Source organism: Belonocnema kinseyi, chromosome 2 (assembly GCF_010883055.1).
Source record: "Belonocnema kinseyi isolate 2016_QV_RU_SX_M_011 chromosome 2, B_treatae_v1, whole genome shotgun sequence".
NCBI lineage: Eukaryota > Metazoa > Arthropoda > Insecta > Hymenoptera > Cynipidae > Belonocnema > Belonocnema kinseyi.
This window is the reverse complement of record NC_046658.1, coordinates 26,162,229-26,182,394: the sequence shown is the minus strand read 5'-3', so window position 1 is coordinate 26,182,394 and position 20,166 is coordinate 26,162,229. Positions and strand designations below refer to the sequence as shown.

At 35.3% G+C, this 20,166-nt stretch overlaps 1 protein-coding gene across 8 annotated transcripts in view; it reads left to right on the top strand.

The window, feature by feature from the left end:
* LOC117167143 overlaps nt 1–20,166 on the top strand; it is a 379,970-nt gene that overhangs the window by 89,026 nt on the left and 270,778 nt on the right. The window contains exons 2-3 of one of the 8 annotated variants that reach the window (XM_033351847.1): nt 17,270–17,481; nt 17,574–17,736. The exons of the other annotated variants lie outside the window; for them this stretch is intronic. The gene's annotated coding sequence lies outside the window, so the exon portion shown is untranslated. The remainder of the gene's footprint in view (nt 1–17,269; nt 17,482–17,573; nt 17,737–20,166) is intronic. 8 annotated transcript variants of the gene reach the window in all.

The following is a 20,166-nucleotide window of genomic DNA, read 5'->3' as shown; positions in this document are numbered from 1 at the left end:
TATAGTAAACATGATCTACCATGGACTCGGGAAAAAAAGTTTTAAGAAATTTTTTGAGATTATGTCAAAACCATGACTGGCTGGGATTCTTGCACCTCGGTTTCCGATTCAACGATCCCCAAAACCTAATAAACATGGTCTGACACCCATACTCTAGAAAGAATTTTTATGAGGTTTTTTGAGGTCATGTCAAAATGCTGACGTGCTGCGCTTTTTAGACCTCGGATTTAGATTCAGCGACCCTAAAAACATATAGTACATATGGTCTGACCTCCAGACCCGGGAAAAAACTTTTTTTGTGTGTGTGGCTGTCGTCTATTCTAAATATTTCATGAAAATTGAAAAACCTTCAAAATAATGCAAATGATTTCAAGTCAATTCGAAGATTTATACGGAATTCTACAGAATTAAAAAAAAGTGCATCCTTATCAAGTAGTAGTTATTCCGTCGACCAAAGTTGCTGAACTTGGAAATAGTTTATAAAATTTAATGTTTTGAGAGAATTCAAAACATTTGTTTTAATTCTACATAAATCAAGGTTAATAGTTTGGAAGGTCATTGATTATTTGCATTGATTTACGAATTATCTAGGTTCACTGAAATGATTTGTGTTTCGCTAACCATATTTCGAAGAACCTAGCATTTATTTAAGTTTTTTAATTTTTGAACGTGCGAAGCAATGTGCAGTTAGCCCGGTAGGTGAAGGCCTTTTCGCGGTAAAATTTTAGCCGGAACCAAGTCTGACGACCGTAAAATAGGTGGTTATAGTATGTGCCGGATTTAATTCGATGATCTGGCAAAACTCTGAATCAGGACGACTAGCTGAACAGAATATTCAAGGTCTAACAGACGCAACTCCCTCATAAGGCCTCTTTACGTCTCTTTCTGTTCATTCTCTTTGGATATGATGTTTGTGTCAGCTGGTGCCGAAAACTCGATTACGAACATGGTTTGTTTCTCGAAGTCAATGAGAACTATATTAGGCCTCAACTGCACAACAGAAACAATTGTCGAGCATACAAAGTTCCATTATATGCCTTTGGATGTAGGTCGTACCCGCATGAGCTTGACAACTAGATAGTGTGTGTCCTAGATGTTTAGGGTGTGCATGACATGCTCTGCAGCTATCATTGTGAATGTATTGGCTTAAAATGTGCGCGCGTAATGCTGTAGTGGAAATGACCACATTGACGCCGTGAGATGTAGAGTCGTGGCAGAAAAGACTGAAGCTGCATGTTTTTGTTCATGTGCATAACCTTTCATGTCCCGATATCAAGAGATTGGAGCTCATCCTTCATCCATGGAACCACTCTAAATGAATAAAGTACCACCGGGACAGCAAGCATGTTTGTTACATATACTCTGTTTCTCGCCGACAATTCGGAAGAACAAATCTGCCGTATGAGATGTTTGTATCTGCTTTGGAGGGTATCTTTTATGGATGTCACATCCTCAATGCGGCTCTGTGGCACGCCCAGGTATGTATAGGTCTCTCCAGCGCGAAGGTGTGGTATAGGGATTAGAATATTCCTTGAGAATCTTTAGAGGTAGATGTACACTACCGTTCAAAAGTTTAAGTTCACCTCTTTTTTGTTGATTAATTAAGTTCTCTTAATTTTAACTCTGCCAAAGCAAAAATTTTTTTCTCTATAAAGGATTAAATGCTATAAAAATTCTGTAGAAAATGAGCCCTGGATGTAGCCTATTTGCCTATTTTTCAAGTAGATGTTTCAAGTAGTGTATATTTCGATATTTTCTTAAATTTTTAATCACTTTTTTAATGTTCAATAGTTTTTAATGTTGTGTGGCTCATTTTAAAGCTATTTTTCATAGTATCATATCAGCTTATGATTGCAAATCTTGAAAATTACATAATCCAATTGCAAGGACTTGAAGCTGTAACGATAAAGTTGAAAAATTGCAATATTCTCTGTAGTAACCAAAATATTTTTGTAGAATATATGAAACATATAATTATAAAGTTTCTATGAAATTTCCTCAGAATATATATTTATTTAATTTTGTATTCTGATTTGCGTACAAATAAGATGTTTTCAAATTTTGTCATGTTTTTTGTTACAGCTTCAAGTCCTTGGAATTCGATTAGCAAATTTTCAAGATTTATAATCATAAGCTTTTATCGTATTGTGGAAAAATAGCTTCAAAATGGGCCAAAGAACATTACAAAATATTGATTAGTAAGGAAGTTATTGAAAATTCAAGAAAACATTGAAATATACACTGTTATTGCAATATCTACTTGAAAAATGGACAAATAGGCTTCATCCTGTGCTTATTTTCTACAGAATTCTTAGATCATTTAATCCTTTAAAGAGAAAAAGTTTTAGCTTTGACATATTTAAAATTAAGAGAACTTAATCAATCATCGAAAAAGAGGTGAACTTAAACTTTTGAATGGTAGTGTAGTTGGATTTTATTTTTATCATTGATCTTAAGATCATCCATGTCAAATATATGAGAGACCTCATGCTTTCGATTTCCCGGTTTGGTGCAAAAGTACCCTTTGGAATGGCGAATTGCGAGAGATAGTCGTAATAATGTGAGGCAAAAGCGGAATGGGCTTATGGTTTCACCCTAAAAGACACCTCTCTGAAAGGTAACGTTACTAGTTGTCTCACGATGTTTTCCAGATGAGATAGTACATCTTTTTTTGCAAAGAGGCATCAATCTATCTATGCACTTTACGATGTGAGTATGAACCTTTTCAAAAACAGACGATAAGTCTATGGGAGGTCGAGTCGAAAAATTTCCGGTAATCAATCCAGGCCATCGAAACGTCGCGCTGGTGCAATCATTAATTTGCAGACACATATATCGTTGAGCAGTTTCTCCCGACATCCTGCTACGCCTTTATTTAAGCCGCTTTGTTCGTACAGTTCTTGCCATACCGGTCCAAATATCCGAACAATCCTATATAGTGTGTTTAGATGAACAATTGGCCTATAATTCTTCGAGTAAAATAAGTGGCCCATGTATGGCAGGAGTACTTCGCGCCATTCCACCAATTATATCGGAGTATGTTCTTCAACTATATATATGAAGTGAAAATGCGGGCCAGCTGCTGGTGGGTTGAAGGAAACTTCTTCCAAGAGCAGGTCTTGATATCATTTGGTTCCGGAGCGGAATAGTTTTTCATGCGTCCGAATACTTTTTTAACCTCGTTGGTAGTGATGGTTGGGCGTTCTTCCTCAGTACTTATGAGGGCATTCGACAGCTGTTTGTATGCGGGACGCGTTCTGTCTTACCCAACCTATATTCTTGCTGCATTATACACACTACAATTGATAGTCCAGAGGTCGAACTTTTCAGAAAATTGCCACGAAGCTCGTCATCCAGTTCAACCAGATATAAGGGCTTGAGAGAAACCTGAATGTTAATGTTTGTTTGGTCCTAGAAGCATCGCTCTTCCTCTATTGAACGCCTGCCCGCTGTTCGTCTCAGTTTCGCCTCCCTTTGCGTGATGCCGCCTCGTTCTGGCTGCAGCAAAGTGGGCGTTCCGATTACATAGTTCCTTATCCAGAGTTTTCTGACATAATTTCGCGCCGTGTAACCTTTTTGTTCAGGTGCCATACTGATTATAGATTTTGGAAAGGTAAGGTGCTACCACTGCATTTGGAAACAAGTCGCGAGGCTGGATATTCATAGTCATCAAATTCATATGTGATCAGTTTTGTTTCCGCGATGTTTTTAACCACATCACATGAGAATCCCTGATTCAACCAAAATACCCCACTTTGCGCGCAGCTCGTACCGACGAGCCACGATAAGTGCCACTAAATAACCGCAGTTTCTTATTCTGCCTTGCCTTGACTGGTAGTTTGAAGAAAGGGCAATTAACATACCTATTTTTTCTTGCCCGCCTGTAGTTTCGGCTTTTCGGGTTAATCGACTATTCGTGCGACCTTCTCGTGGCGATGGAAGACATGACAATGACAGGACGGACGTACAACTCAAAATCGGGTGTTTTTCTGGCTAAGTGATCTCAATCTTTCAAATCAAGTGTAAAAATAGCTTAGTCTCTACTTAATTTAGAATTAGCGAGTAAAACAGGCAACGGAATGGAAAGTGCAAGTACTATACGCTTCACGGGTTGCAAAAGGTAAAAGGCAGGCATCGCACCAAAGGTATGTCGAACAGTTATCTATTTTCCTATATCTGCAAAATTCATAATAAATTCATTTTTCCGTTCTTATCCCTGGTAATGCTGTCCGCTCATCCCTCCGGGAGGAACGAGTACCCGGGAGTGGCGTGGGGACAGTTTGTACTGCTCTTGTCCAGACTGAGTAAATTTACATGTAAGATCGCTCTTATTTTTGTCCTATTTTATTTTTACTCACTATCCCTACTTACTAACTAACGGCGCTTTTAGTTTAATACATTGTTTTTAGTCCTTTTTAACAATCCGGTATGTGTATTGTGAACTAGCTAAGCAGGGAATTCTTTTCACGGTCTGAAAAGGGCGAATAAAATATTTTTCTAAGTCCTAATCGCAGAATTATTTGTTTTGATACCGGCCCTTTTTCAACTTCGCTTTCGGGACGTCGATTCTAGTTAAAATCTCATACACACGAAATGAGATATCGAAATGAAAGTTTGGGAAAATAAAAAAAACCTACTGAGGAACGTTTATGTACTAATGAATGTCACAACTACATACAGGAAAAAATGTGTGAGAATTTTGTTGGCAACTTGAAATTTATTAGTACATAAACGTTCCTAATTTTTTTTCTTCGTTTTCTCAAACCTTAAGCTTCATATCACATTTCAAATCCATATGTAGGGTTGGAAGCTTATCAAAACGTCTCCACATTTAATTATAAACCTACAGCAATGATAAACATAAAATGTTTACATGAAGTGAAGCAGCGAGCAATGTGCAGTCAGAACCGTAGACAGCATATCCACAATATAAAACGAATAAATACTCGAATAAAATAATTTGGTTATCATTTTGGTTCTTTAGGCAAAACCTAATTCAGCACACGAGATTTAAGTAACATTTTCTGTTCGTAACAAACTGTGGTGGCAGTGGTTGGGTATTTTTCACCCTCTGTCGTATGCGCTACGCTACGCTGCCTTTTTACTTGGGAAAAATTGAGAAAATTTTAAGCAAAGTCAAAACATTCAGATACTAAGTTAAAAATTGAATCTTTTTTATTTCAACGAGCTTTTGCCCTAAAGTGGAGGTTCTTTCAGGGTTTTATTCCTTTGCCCTCGAGGCGGGGTGTGAAAATGATTCATCTTCGCCCTCGAGGCCACTAAGCCCTATCGTTGTTATAGACAACTTGTTGCATGGTTTTAATAAAATCTCATTGGATACAGTCGGAAAGCTCCCTACAGCGATTTCTCACGCCTTCGCCGCTTATCTAATATCAATATGTTGCCTCTCGAAGTATTCTTACCGATCGTGGAGGTAGTTTTGTGAGCAAGAGCGGAAACTCGAGAAGATATTCGGAATTAAACAACTACTACCTCAGGCTACCGTCCCTAAACCAAGGCGTCACTACAGCGAAACCAAATTGTGCTTACAGGTTATATCAAGCATTACGTTAAGGATTACGATTATTGGGACAGATTGCTTTCATACTTGATGTTTGCGTACAATACCTGATGAAAAGCTAAAATCTTACGGCTCTTGTCTGAAATACCTGGTCATCAAACTCAAAGAAATTTAAAAAATCGCAGCAAAGAACCTAATTAAGGCCAAGTGTCGCTTAAAGGAACGTTACGTTGCGGTTTACCGAAAATAATAATGTAGTTCTTAAGACTGAGAGCGTTGATAGCGTTAGAAAGTATGCAGATAACCTATTAATGTACCATTGCCATTGTCATCCATGGATCATCCGTATGTTATGTCATGCGCTATGGTGGTAAAACTCCATTTTCAATGTTTAATAAATTTTTGATTATTAATACCAGACAATTTTTTAGGGTATCGCTAAAAGATGTACTTGGCAAATATTTGGTTCTGGACCTTATTGTATCTCTTGGGGCCAGTCACTTCTCAAGACTGCATAAGTTACCAGAACTAACCATTCAGCAACAACATTGGTGCTTGTTATGGATTAATAGACCTTTTCTTCCGCCAATTGCTTAAGGTTACCGAAAATGCATGTAAAATGACGTTCAGTACATGATCAATTTACAAAACTAATGCCCAGTAGTGGTAGAAACATTAAGTGATACGTTCTTCAATAACACCAAATTAAGAAATGGGTTCACATTCGTCGAAAAGATTCAAGAAACGCTAAACTAATAAGTGGCTGAGTTGGAATTTCGTACACATGATCTGCCAAAGGAAGATCTACTCGAAGGAATAATATCAGCACATAGAGGTTTACTTCTCTTCAATGGCCTAATTGGAAATGCCCGTTATATCTTGACTGTTTTGATTACTTTTGAAGAAGGACAATAAATAGATGGGGATACTATTAGAAATCTGAACCTGGACCAGAAGAACTTGACGCATATCCGGAGAAAGCAGACCCACATAGTTCACGCAGATTTAGAAAAACTCCACGCTCAAAACGAAGAACACGAGAGACGATTCATGACCTATCAAAAAATCTAGGGAAGTTCACGGAGAAAACAAACAAAATAGAAAATTTAAACAGTCGCTTTAATTATTCCAAGATACTAATGCTGACGTCTCAGATCTTGGAAACAGGACTAGAAAACTATGTAAAATCTGGAAAACAATTATTAACCTTTAGCAAAGTTGCTAGGGAAGGACATCTCCGTCCTATTCTTTTATCATCCAAATATCTTGAACCCGAACTGAGGGATGTCCAGAATCATGTTTCACGACTCAACTTCCCTCTATCCAGATCCTCCTGTTAGTTTAGACGATCTTATACAGATACCAACAACTGCGTCAACATTTAGCCAGGGGAAATTGATACCCACCCTGGATATTCCCCTAGTTGATGAAAACATTTATATACTCTACTATATCCGCGCACTTCCTGTGCAACAAGCTATTTTGTGAAACGGTTTAGGAAGGGCTCACATTTTACCTGAGGAGCCCTACTTGGCTATGAAAGAAGCCAAGAGGACATATCTAACTCTAGCCCAAGGAGACCTCGATGAATATTAAAGGGTGAAAATCTACATACTTTCCGAAGAAAAAACATCCATCTACAAATCCGCGCAGATATAGAACGTTAGAAATCAAAATACTGCTTCATCCTAAACTAGCAACTCTGAGGAGTTATGACGTTCGGATTTTTCTCCATCTGGAACCCTACTAGTCTCCGCGCAAGACACATCGAGGTTGGATTTACTCCCCATTGTAAGAAACTGCGGCTGAGATAATTTATCCAAATTTAATTTCTAAGGACTTAAAATTATCAGGGTCAGGATTGATCGATATAATGACTAGTTGCAGCAGAAGGATAAAATAATTAACTTTACCAGGCCTGACATTCAATATGGGCAAGAAGGAATTTTTCTATGAATCACTAGTACATCGGCAATTAGAAAAAATTTTTCCAATTGTTGCAAAGAGTAAATGGCTGACCAATCGTTATTGGATATCGAAAGGAAACTTTCTCACCTTCGAGCCCATGAAAAAAATATGGAACGCTACCATACCCTATCGAAAGGCTCGTATATAGGCATTGGAAGTTTTATCTCCTTAGTAGTCATGTATTTGACACAAAGTCATCTAATGCTTCTGGGCTCAACTGTAGTGAAAGTCATCTGTGCTGCATGTACAAGAAGACGAACCATTGTTCGGAATAATATTAGGGCTGGAGCTCAGCCCTGTCGCTAACCAGCAGAATATCAAGTACTGGTAGTTCCACGAAGCGTCCCACCGAGGCAATCTGATCCTACTGAACCAGTGCTGTGATAGAAATGTGATCCCTTTGGAGAATTTTGGAAGTGAAAGTGCACGCCAAAATTATTGTATTAGGATAATAAGGCAACTCTGAAATGAACTTAAAGGTCCCTAATTAGTAGTTTAACTGTTTGGATGTTGTGCTCTATGCCTTCACTGATAGGAAACTTCCTCCAGAAATAGCCAGGTTTGAATTAGCATGTAATAAGTTTATATAATATCAAGGGAACTTTAAAACATATCTAAGGGATATTTGAAGTTGTTTAACTATCAGGAAGTATGCCGTAGGTTCCAGTAGAAGTTGGGATTCGCAAGTTTTATAGTTAGACGTTTCGTTGACGGGGAACACACCTGGGCAAAGGATGTAATCGTCTAGTTTTTTACAATTAGTGTGTTCTACACGATTCATCAACATGTAGACACGTCAACGACAATACGGACTTAAAACTTGAATTCGAATCTTTTGCTGGTAAAGTGATCATGTTTAAACTCAATCTTTAAAATCAAGTGTAAAAAGTAGCTTAGTCTCTATTCGATTTAGAAATAGCAAGTACAGCGGGAAACGGAAAATAAGTTGGATCTATTTTCCTATTTCCGAAAAATTCATATTAAATTCATTTACCCGTTCTTGCCCCAAAATAACAGTAGTCCATAAGATTTTAATGTTTACCTGCATTGAATTATCCAATATGAAAGCAAATAAAAACCTATATGCAGGGTTAGTTTTATATAAAGAAAGTCTGCTTTTTTGTTTTAATTATGAACCTATACCCCAGATAAATAGAAAATGATAGCTTGAAGTGAAGCAGCGAGAAATGTCCAGTCAGAACCGAAGACTACTTGCATACTTTAAAAGATAAATAAACAAATAAAAATATTGCCTTATATAGAGAGCGGAAGAACGTGCGAGAAAAGGCATAGAGAAGTGCTCGGAGAGGGAGAAGAGAAGTGAATCAGGGAACTATCCTTGGACATCCCTGCTTTATACGTAATATTGGCCAAAAAAGTTCTGTCCACTTATAGCAAATACACGATTTATATGGCTTTTCTGAAAAGTTATAAACAAAAATTCGGGGGGGGGGGGGGCTACCACTTTAATACTCCAGCGCTCCCAAAACTTTTTTTGCACTTTCTGGGGAGCGGCAGGGTTGCCACTGTCAAATTTTTTTTAAATACTGGAACCCAAGCGGGACACTTGATTGCATCTCGTGCGAGCGCGGATGATTGCCTAGCGTGACCTTCCTATTGTTAGAGAATTATAGTCAGTTGAGAAAAATGAAAATTTGGTAAATTATTAATAAATTGTTTTTTTTTTTTTAATAGGCAGCGTCAGATTTTTTAGATTATGACGAGAACATTATAAAAGATAGAAAAAAAATCGGTTAATAACTTCAAGAGTTCTTGCACTTTTGTTACACTAAGAGTTCCAATTTAATGTTTTCATGATCTGTAAATGTTTCCTTTGTTAGTGAAAATATCAACCGATTTTCATTAAGTTTTCATTTTTTTCAGACTATATCACGAAATTCATTTTTCTGCTTAAAACGAGGATTTTATGGTCAGAAAATTATGCATATATCTTTTATTTATTATTATAATGTTCGTATACAATATCTATACAACAAATAAATTATTATAAATTTATTTTTTACTTTGTAACTATATTTTTACCAGGATCCAGTGATGCCAATGTTGGAAAACTATGCGACTTCGGTTTAGTTAGGGCGGCACGCTGGTTGGCCGCACTTGGCGCACAATTCAAAATTACTTTAACAAAATATTCTTGTAATTTAAATTGATAGTCATTAAGAAAATGCACAGGAATGTATAAAAATGGTGTAACTTTATTTCAGGCCACGTCTCAATCGAAAAGAATGCTATTCTGAGCTGAATTTTTGTTTAAAAAATTCAAATATTATCATTATTATATTCTGCAATTAACTTCTACATATTAAGCTGCTGAAATATTTTATGGTATTACAAAAAATGTGTTTGATAAAAAATGTTATGAAATATAAGTCAGTCCTTGGAGTTCAATAAAAATAAACTCGATTCTTGGTTCTTTCCAGAATATTTTAAAACCATTCTTGGTTATAATCCGTAAGAAATTGTAAGAGTCATTCTAAGTATTTCCTTTTCTCTTTAAAAATACCGGATTGTACAACTGGAGAGAAACTTTCAAGCACGACTTACTGACAGTAGCTCATTAGGAAAGGTTAGATCTCCGCGTTGTACGTGGCAGCATGCATGAAACCGCGCCAGAGAATTTAGTATATTCGGCTTTAAACATTTTCGATAACTGCTTTAATGCACTATATTTCAAAATAATGTGCCATTGAAGGCGAATATATACTTTTATAAAAACAACTTAGATCAAGTTGTTTTTGCCTCATATGCAAATGATGTAGTGTTAGTAGCAGATGATGAAAGAGGCATGAATCTGATTTTGAGAGTGTTCGAAGAATATGCGAGAAAAAGACAAAGATGATGTGTTTCAGGAATAAAAATGGTAGATTAGAGTTCGAATGTAAGATAAATAGTATGGTGGTGGAATTGTTACGAACCAATACGCCTCTGAAAAATAAGTTTATCAGAAAAGCTGAAAAACCCGGATAGTGTGGAAAGTTTGGATTTTTCTATCGACTCGTCGGAGGTATTCAGGCAATCACCCAGGATCGCTCGCAAAATGTTTTTTTTTTTTATTTTTGTGTGGGATTCGCTTTTAATCTCTGCTTCTTAAACGTGTCAGGGTCGACAAATAAGTTTATAAACCTGAATTTTATATAGTTCAAAATAAGAGGAAACTCAAGCTTATTCGGTTTTGGAATTTTTCAAAACAGCACACAATTTAAAAAATTTTAATTGAAAAAGGACTACATCGGAAATTTAACTTATTTTTACCTTAATACTACCGCCTGACCTTCGAGCGAGAAGAGTCGACGGGCTGAATTCAGAACTTAATGACTGGGATATTTACAAAACATCGAAGTACCTTCCAACTATTTTTCGGGTCGCAAGACACGGAGAGAGACAGAGAGAGAGAGAGAGAAAGGACAAACGGAATGTAAATTTTGTGATATCACTTTTTTTTCTTTTGTTTGACAAAGAAAGTAAAACAAGCTAACAACAACCAATAATAAAGAGAATAGACGTCTGACTTGTGGTTTAAATCCCTTTTAGTGACAGCTGCCACTATTTTTACTAACTACTCACGCGCAGCGTAACCGCCGCTCCGAAGGTTCACTCGAAAGGATACTTCAAAATTTTTTCATTGTTCTCAACCTTCTAGTTCTTGAATAATTTAATTCTTCACTCCTAACTCCGGTTGCCCAAAGTTTATTTTTCACGTTTTTCGTTTGCGCACTTAAGGTCCCAAAACCCCCCATAGCACATCCGTTATCGGCCGAACCTTCGGGGTGACTCCACGACGCGCACGTGCACGGAAAATCGGACGGAGCAGGGAAACATTTTCACATTGTTCCTTTTTTATTTCCGAGCTAACTTGCTTTCCAGTCAAGAAGTCAACGAAGAATACTAAACAGACTTGGCTGTGATCAACCTCATCCGCATATTGGTAGTGATTTTGCGACTTCGAAATTTGATTTCTTCTGACTACTTTGGGAACAAAGGCAGGATGTGGCGTGATTCAAAATTTTCCAATGCTGACAGTTCTATTTCTTTCAAGATTTTGGACTTTGGAAAATATCTTTAGGACTTTGTTGATTAATAATTTTGAATAAGGACTTTTCGTTGATGCCTATACTGTCCATTGATATCTAGTCATCAGTAATCAATATAGAGCAATTCTTGAGTTATCTTTATGGTCCTTAAAGAATTCCATGTATACTTAGGTTAATAGGGATGTAATTATATTTCTCCGAAATTCTGACAAAGTGCATCGATTGCCATAATTAATCATTGGAATTTCAATTTCGTCCAATCGTTCCTAAAATTTACCTATTCATAGTTCAAGAATTTCGAAGCTTCTTTACATCAATAATATTTTTAATTTTATTGACAATTGTAATTTTGAATTAATTACACAGCCACACAAAAAAGTGTGCGGATCTGGTAACAAGGCACACGTATTCCTATGGATCACGTCATGGTTGAGCCATAACCTCAAAAAATGACGAAAAATCATGCACTGAGGCAGAAATTTATTGAACTACACGTAAAACTCTGGAAGCATATTTTCCCAGTAGCAAATGTGTGCTACATCGAATGGGCAGTGATCCCAGATCTGAAACGAGATGTATAAAATATAAATGATATAAATATTAATACTATTATATATATAAATATATACGTATATTAATAATGATAGTATTCTAATTATGTTATATTATAATAGTCTTATTTATATCTTAATCCGCATTTGAAAGAAATTAAAGAAATTGGCGATTTTGGAATTCATCTCGTTTGGATAAAAACTCAATTATTTGATTGAAAAATTAATTATTTTGTTGAAAATGTAACTATTTTGTAAAAATGTCCTTTTTCTATCAAAAGTTCAACTACTTTTTTAAATTTTTATTTTTTTTTTTATTTGAAGGTTCATCTCTTTCGTTGAAAATACATTTTTGAAACTGACAATTAATCAATACCATTTTTGGTTAAGAAATCATGTGTTTTGTTAAAGGTCGTCTTTCTTTGTAGAAAGTAAATTGTTTTATGTAAAAATTATACTTTTTTATTAAAAATTACATTTTTCGGTTGAGTTATCAACTATAAATATTTTTTGGTTGTAAATTCGTTCTGTCGTAAATGCACCTATATTGTTAAAAATTAAAACCATCATTTTTGGGTGGAAATACTCTTTTTGTTTTTAAAATTAAATAATTTCGTTGAAAGTTCATGTATTTTGTTGGAAATTGACCTTGTTTAGTAGAAATTTAATCTTTTTGGTTGAAAATGTATCATTTTTGGTCAAAAATGCAATTGTTTGCTTAAAATATCAACTGTATATCTCCTTGGGTTTAAAAATCGATTATTTCACTAACAGTTGAACTACTTTGCAAAAAAAAATACGTTTTTTCAACAAGGTTTTTTAATTATGGTTGAAAATTTAAACTATTTGGTTGAAAGTTTAACTCTTTCATTGAAAACTCATATTTTTCGCCTAAAAAACTCAACTTTTTGTAAATAATTCGTCTTTTTTTACTTTAAAAATAAATAATTTCTTTAAAAATTCATGTATTTTGTTTAAGATTTGTCTTTTTTGTAGATCATCAATTTTCTTCGTCGAAAATTCATCTGGTTGGTTGAAAATTTAACAACTTTGTTTAAAATTAATTTTTTTGTTGAAAAGTAAACTTTTGGGTTGAAAATTTATTTATTGTGTTAATTAGATTTTTTTTTGAAGATTCATCATTTTATTTAAAGACTGAAAACTCAACTGTTTTGTGAAAAATTTTTCTGTTTGGATGAGTTCAATTTATTCTTCAATTCAAAGCATTGAAAGTAAGTTTATATTTTTTAACCAGAAGTCCTTGAACTATTCCGTTTAAAAATAAGTCTACACTGTTTTGTAAAAAAATCATCTTTTTGGCTTTGAAATTCAACAATTTAAAAAAAATCTTTATGGACTGAAAATTCAACTCTTGTGTAAAATTAATATCTTTTTGGATGAATTCAACAGTTTTTAATTAAAAATTCAAACTTTTTTGTTGAAGATTTATCATTTTAGTTGAAAATGTAATTATTTTGATGGAAATTTGTTATTCTCTTTTTTTTTTAGTTGAAAATTCAATTATTTCGATAGTAAGTTAATTTCTAACATTTTCAATTGGTAAACTAAAATTGTTATCTCTAAATAACAATGCAAAAATATTAATCTGGAAAAACTTAAAGTAAAAACAATTTAACTTTTATTTTAAAAAGTTTTTAGTTAAAAAATTAATTTAATCGTTCAATTTTTAATGTTACGAACTGAAATTTTTTGAATTATTATCATCTTGAACCTTAAAAATAATAGCGTACTTTGTATTTTTAACCATAAATCTCTAAAATATTAAAGTCATAAAAATTTAAAAATGGTAATTTCGTATTTTAAAATAATTTAATTTAAAAAATTGTAAAATTAAAAGGTGTTAAAATTTTGTGTATTATACGTATGAATTATTGAGCGTTTAAATGAAATATTTCTGAATTAAAAATTTGTCAAGCTTCAGTTTTAAAAGTTTAAAATTCAAAACATTTCCACCTCAAAAAAATCATTTTCAGATTTAAAATTTTGAATTTTCTAATTTCATCCTGAATTTTGAATTGGAACAGGAGATTCTTCAAAGCATTTGTATGTATTTCTGAATTGGATCAGAGATTTTTTGAAAAAAAAATATAATTCAGATCTGGGACAAGCCATTATAAACAACTATTAAAAACTATACAAATTTGAATAGAGTGGTTCGAAATAGAAATCCTTTAATTGTTAAAATTGTAATGAGCTAAATTTTAAGTTTGAACGCTACAATTTTAATTTAGAATAATATTCAAAATTAATTTAAAACTTGAAATAATTTGAAACACGATGTAGATTTTTGCAGATTTAAAAAAAAAGCTTTCGAGAATTGTAAAATATTTAAAATGAATAACAAAAATTGTTGTGATTGCTAAGAAAATTGAAAATGATTTTTTAGTTTGAAAAATTAATTTTAAGTGAGTTATTGAAAAGATTTTAAAAATTAAAAAAAAGGAATCAGGACGATTTTAAGGCAATTTTTTTATTTTGCAGTTTTTTTAATTTTAGGAAAAAAATCTAATTAACACAATAAATCAATTTTCAACCCAAAAGTTTACTTTTCAACAAAATAAATAAATTTTCTATCAAATAATTGGTGTTTTAACTAATAAAATGTACAGGATAAAGTTTCAACCAAAAATGGAATAGTACAATTTTCAGATAAAAACTATGCTAAAAGATTGAATTGAACAAGAAAAAAAAACAAATTTTCAACAAAATTGTTAAATTTTCAAGGGAAAAGGTGAATTTTTGACCAAGAAGATTAATGTTTTATAAAAAAAAACGATTTTCCAACTTAACCAATATATACGATTAATTTCTAATCAATCATATAATAGTTACATTTCCAGACAAAGATAAATGATTGTATACAAAAAAATTAATTTTAAACAAAGTTGTTAAATTTTCAACCAATCAGATGAATTTTCGACGAAGAAAATTGATGATCTACAAAAAAAGACAAATCTTAAACAAAATACATGAATTTTTAAAGAAATTATTTAATTTTAAAGTAAAAAAAGGTGCAATTTGAATTAAGCCCAGTCCATGAAGTTGAAGATGGTGGGTTGACTTGTACATACAGTTTAAATTAGCAGCCAGCATGTTTGTTAAAGAGTAGATCCATCCATTAAATGATGGTAAAGCCTTCCAATAGGGTTGACTTCCGTAAGAGATCTTAATGCCGTAGGTTCCAGTAGAAGTTGGGATTCGCAAGTTTTATAGTTAGACGTTTCGTTGACGGGGAACACACCTGGGCAAAGGATGTAATCGTCTAGTTTTTTACAATTAGTGTGTTCTACACGATTCATCAACATGTAGATCCGTTGCGTATCCTCTGTTGCGACGTATGAAAATTTAGATTTTATGTATGCTCGTCGAGAGTCGTTTCCTAGAAATGATTGCTGCACTGGTAGAGGGTGCATTTCGTACATAGTATATTCCGCGTGATCTGGTAATGAAATATCCAGCAGGGCTCGTAGTGTTCCGATCTTACAAATTATAGTTACTATAGCTACTTGAGCTAATTCTTCCATATCCGCATGCGGTCCAAGTACTGAAAATAAGACCCTAGGCGCATGATCCTGAATATCTCGAAATATGGGCTGAATTTGTTCCGTCGTCAAAAGCGAAAGTGAAGTTCTATCTTCCCTGCGGCGTGGATGACGTTCATAATTTGGTTTGCGGAATAGATATACTCATCTATCCCAGCTTCCAAGACATGCAATATTCTTGTTAATGTAGATATGATACTGATATCTTGAATTTCTTGTTGAACCTTGTGGATCTCTTGGATGGCTCGAAATAGTTGAATGCAAAATTGTCCCTGTTGTTTCTCGTGTTCTTTGGCTACCTCGTGTATGTTTTATAATTGTGATCTTATGATGTGTGTTTGCTTGCCTGTTGGATGAGATAGGTTAACTTGCATACGTTTGAGTTCTTCAATTTTTAGATTCATTCATCATCGATAGTTGTGCGTTAACAATCTTGCTACGGATCCAACAATCCTCGCAGAAACCGGATCATAGGAGTCGTTTTTCGTTTTCTCATGCCTGAAGGTAATTGATCCGCTGGATTTTTGGTTGTATGATATGACAATTTATCGGTTTCTTGGTTGAGTTTCTTTCTCAGTCTTTCTGCAGTATTCAATTTTGATTGTAGATGGTAATCCCCAATAATTTTAGTGTAGAGGGATTCATACTGAGGCTTGCAGTATTTTGCGAAGTTACGAAACTTCTTTTGCTATTCTACCAGTTACTCGTGGAGTTTACTAATGTGCAAAAAGGTTTTTATCCGCCAATGACTTACAACCCGACGCACTGACCCTGAGTGCTCATAGGAAATACATTTTGTGTTTGATTTCGGATCTGAATAATGAACAATTTATTCTACAATTAAATACACAGTCGGTGGCAAGAACGAAAATTCCTTCTTTTCTTGTAAATGATCAAAGACTTGTATATACTTCTAATAAGTCTCACGTCACAGGAGCACATCAACTCGTGGCTAAATAAATCGGTCAAGTGCCCTTAATGGCTAGCAGTGAGAATGAGGAGAAAAATTAAAATTAAGGATGAAATTAAATTTAAAATGAGATAAAAATAATAATGAAAATGATAATTAAAAATGAGATGCGAATTAAATTGATACTGAATTGTAGGAGCAATAATCATTTGAAACCAGCATTGGTATCCCTAGAGACGAAACTGAGCGAGACTGTGACTCAAGACAAATGATGATTCCAGAGACAATTCTAAAGAGTTTAAAGTTATCAATAAGCAATATCAATAGTCATATCCCTACTGGGGAATGAGGATTTCAGTCACTCGTCTCCTTCGTTATCATGTAGGGCGATACCCGTGGACGTGATTCTCGTGCTTTATATTATAACGTAGTTAGCAGTATGTGACCATGAACTTATGGGAATGTTTGATGAATCTCGTACCATCGGCGGCTTCAAGAATCACATCATGATTTTCCGTGAAGCCCAATATGGTGTAAGTTCCAACAGCCCGTTCATCGAATTTATCTTCACGAACATCTTTGAAAACAATTACTTTATCGCCAATAGCGGCATTCAGAGGTCGCGCCTGTTTATCGTATCGTAATTTTAACAGTTCTTTAGCCTGTATCATATTTTTAGCGACAATATTTTGAATCTCATTTAGCCGAATGATCTGATCCCGAAGATAAGAACCGTATGTCTCTAATTTATGCGGAGATGGAAGTGAACTGGGAATCCGTGCTACTCGTCCATAAACTAATTCAAATGGTGTGGAGTTTGTGGATTCATGAACGGATGTATTGTACGCGAACATCGCGAATGGCAAGAAGCGATCCCAATCACCAATTCCTCTGCATAGTGTTTTTTATGTAGTCGGTGAGTACATGGTGGCTTTGCACAAGTGCACCGTTGGTCTGGGACCGATATACGAAAGTGCTTAGTTGCTTAACCCTGAATATCTTTTTCAGTTCTCGCTTACGTTTGCTTGTAATGCTGCATCTTTGATTAGTGAGGATACAACGGGGTGCCCCGTATTGAGCGAATAGATGTTGTGCGACGGCATGAGCTATTATAGATTTCTTATTTGGTATGGGGACTGCAATGTATAATTTTGAAAAGTTATCCTGCATAGTAAGTATTACCGATTACCACTAGTATTGGCTCACAACTTACCAACTATGTCTAGGGAACCTTTGTCAACCACGTTTTTTATTAAAAGCTTTAAGTCCCTCAAGTATACTATCATGATTTTTAGATTTAATTTGAGGGCGACTCTCCACTGGCGGAAACTCTAATTTTCTATAGCATATTTTTATTACAGGAGGACCACCCCAGAATATGTCCGACAATAACTCGACCATTTCATTTTGTGGCAATGAGCCAATTGGGCCCCTCAAACCAGCAATTCCACACGTTCCGCACTGATCACGTTCTAGTGTTTTCTTGAAATTTAACAATCCTCGTTTTACTTCCTGCCAATCTATATCAAAGTGGTTACGTTTATTAACTATTGAATACACATTATATTTCCCTGAAGGCGTAACTAAAATTTGGCCCTTCTTTCGTCGTTTTACAAATAAGTCTTGAGAGTTTACTCGATCTACTGCCATTAATAGTTTAAAAATAGTTTTAGCTGGCTCGCAATCTTCCGAAATGAAATGTTCATAATTATCGCGATGGTAAGTTATTGATTCGGTCGATTCGTGAAGGATGGAGGGGACTGTGGTTTTCTATTTATTTCCTTTCGATAAATTTTCATTTTCCAATATTTGATTTAGTTCTTCTTCCGAAGGAGGAGAGATGAGATCAAAATACGGCATGTCTACATCAATTGGTGATCGAGCCAGTTCTGTTTCTTGATTTTTTTATTCTGGCGGGGCACAGATAAGGATGGATAAAACTCCTCCGTCAGCCGAAGGTGCATTGGATTCCTTGTTAAAATATTTTCTCCATCGACCGCCAAGGTAGCCTTTTCACTTTTATTTGGCACTGTGGTTGACCGTGCGGAAGGTGTAGGTACTGCCGTTGGTGCTTGAAATAAGGATCACCTCGAGGGTGAGTGACTGATTAGTGTTGAATCCATAACCTACAGTGTTTCGTTAAAACGTACATTACTCTTTCGCCGCCTCCTTCTACAGTTGTTTGTTCTGTTTCTGAATCCTCACTCGATCTGGTAGAGTTTGATGCATTCCCACGCAAGGATTCATGTTTCTTAGATAGAGTAGGAGATCCTGGTCTTCCTCTCCTTCTGAAACCGCAGTAATATTTAATTTAACGGGTTCGTCTATGTTTGACAGATCGAAGCATTCATTATCCCAAAAATAAGATTGGTGTTTTGTAAGCCATTTGTCAAACTCAGCTACGGATTCTTGTATTGCTTCTTTCATGTTGTGTGTGTGTTTTCCATCTCCAATGAGAAGATGGAAACGGTCGGCTCGATGTTTTCTTCGTCATGAGTGTCACTGTCCTCATTACTGGTGCAGTTTGGACTGAGATCCACTACGACTTCCGAATTTATTGCAGGTTCCTCAGAGGGATTCTTGTCGAAAGTACTGTCTTCTGGACAAGCCAAACTAGTTAATTTACCTTTAATAATTCTACTAGGCAGTCTGATAAGTACCTGAAAATTCTAAGAGATGGCATTAGTATTGACTAATGTGAACCATTTTCGTCGAGCTTGATCCTTCAAATGACGCCTGTCAAAAACTTCAGCCATTTATGTTTACGAATTTACAAGTTACAGCACTGAGAAGCGACTAACTTCCGAGTTTTTTTAATATGGAAAAATCTGAGTTTCGAGTTTTGATCAAACACTACTATCTTCGCAAGAAAACGATATCCGAGACCAAGGCCAAGCTGGATAAGTATTACTCGGACTCTGCACCGTCGATTGGAACGATTCATGAGTGGTTTACCGAGTTGCGTTGTGGCCGTACGAGCACAGTTGATGCTGAAAGATCTGGGCGCCCAAAAGAGGTCACTACACCAGAAAATGTCGAAAAAATCCATGATATGATGTTGAATGATCCCAAAGTGAAATTGAGAGAGGTAGCTAATGTTGTAGGCATATCATTGGAACGTGTGGGCAATATCGTGCATTCAGTTTTGGGCATGAAGAAGCTCTGCGCGCGATGGGTGCCGCGTTTGCTCACAGTGGACCGAAAACGAAGTCGTGTGACAACTTCCCAGCAGAATTTGGCATTATTTTCGCGTAAGTTGACCGAGTTTTTGTGCCGATTCATAACCATGGATGAAACCTGTATCCACTAGTACACTCCTGAGTCAACGCAACAGGCAAAACAGTGGGTTCCACCGGGCCAAAGTGCTCCGAAGCGTCGAAAAACGCAACAATGGGTCGGAAAGGTTATGGCCTCCGTATTTTGGGATGCACATGGCATAATATTCATGGACTATCTTGAAAAATGTAAAATCATAACCGGAGCATACTATTCATCATTATTGGACCGATTGAAAATCGAAATCGCCGAAGAACGACCGCATTTGAAGAAGAAAAAACCGCTTTATCATCACGACAATGCACCTGTTCATGCATGCTTAGTT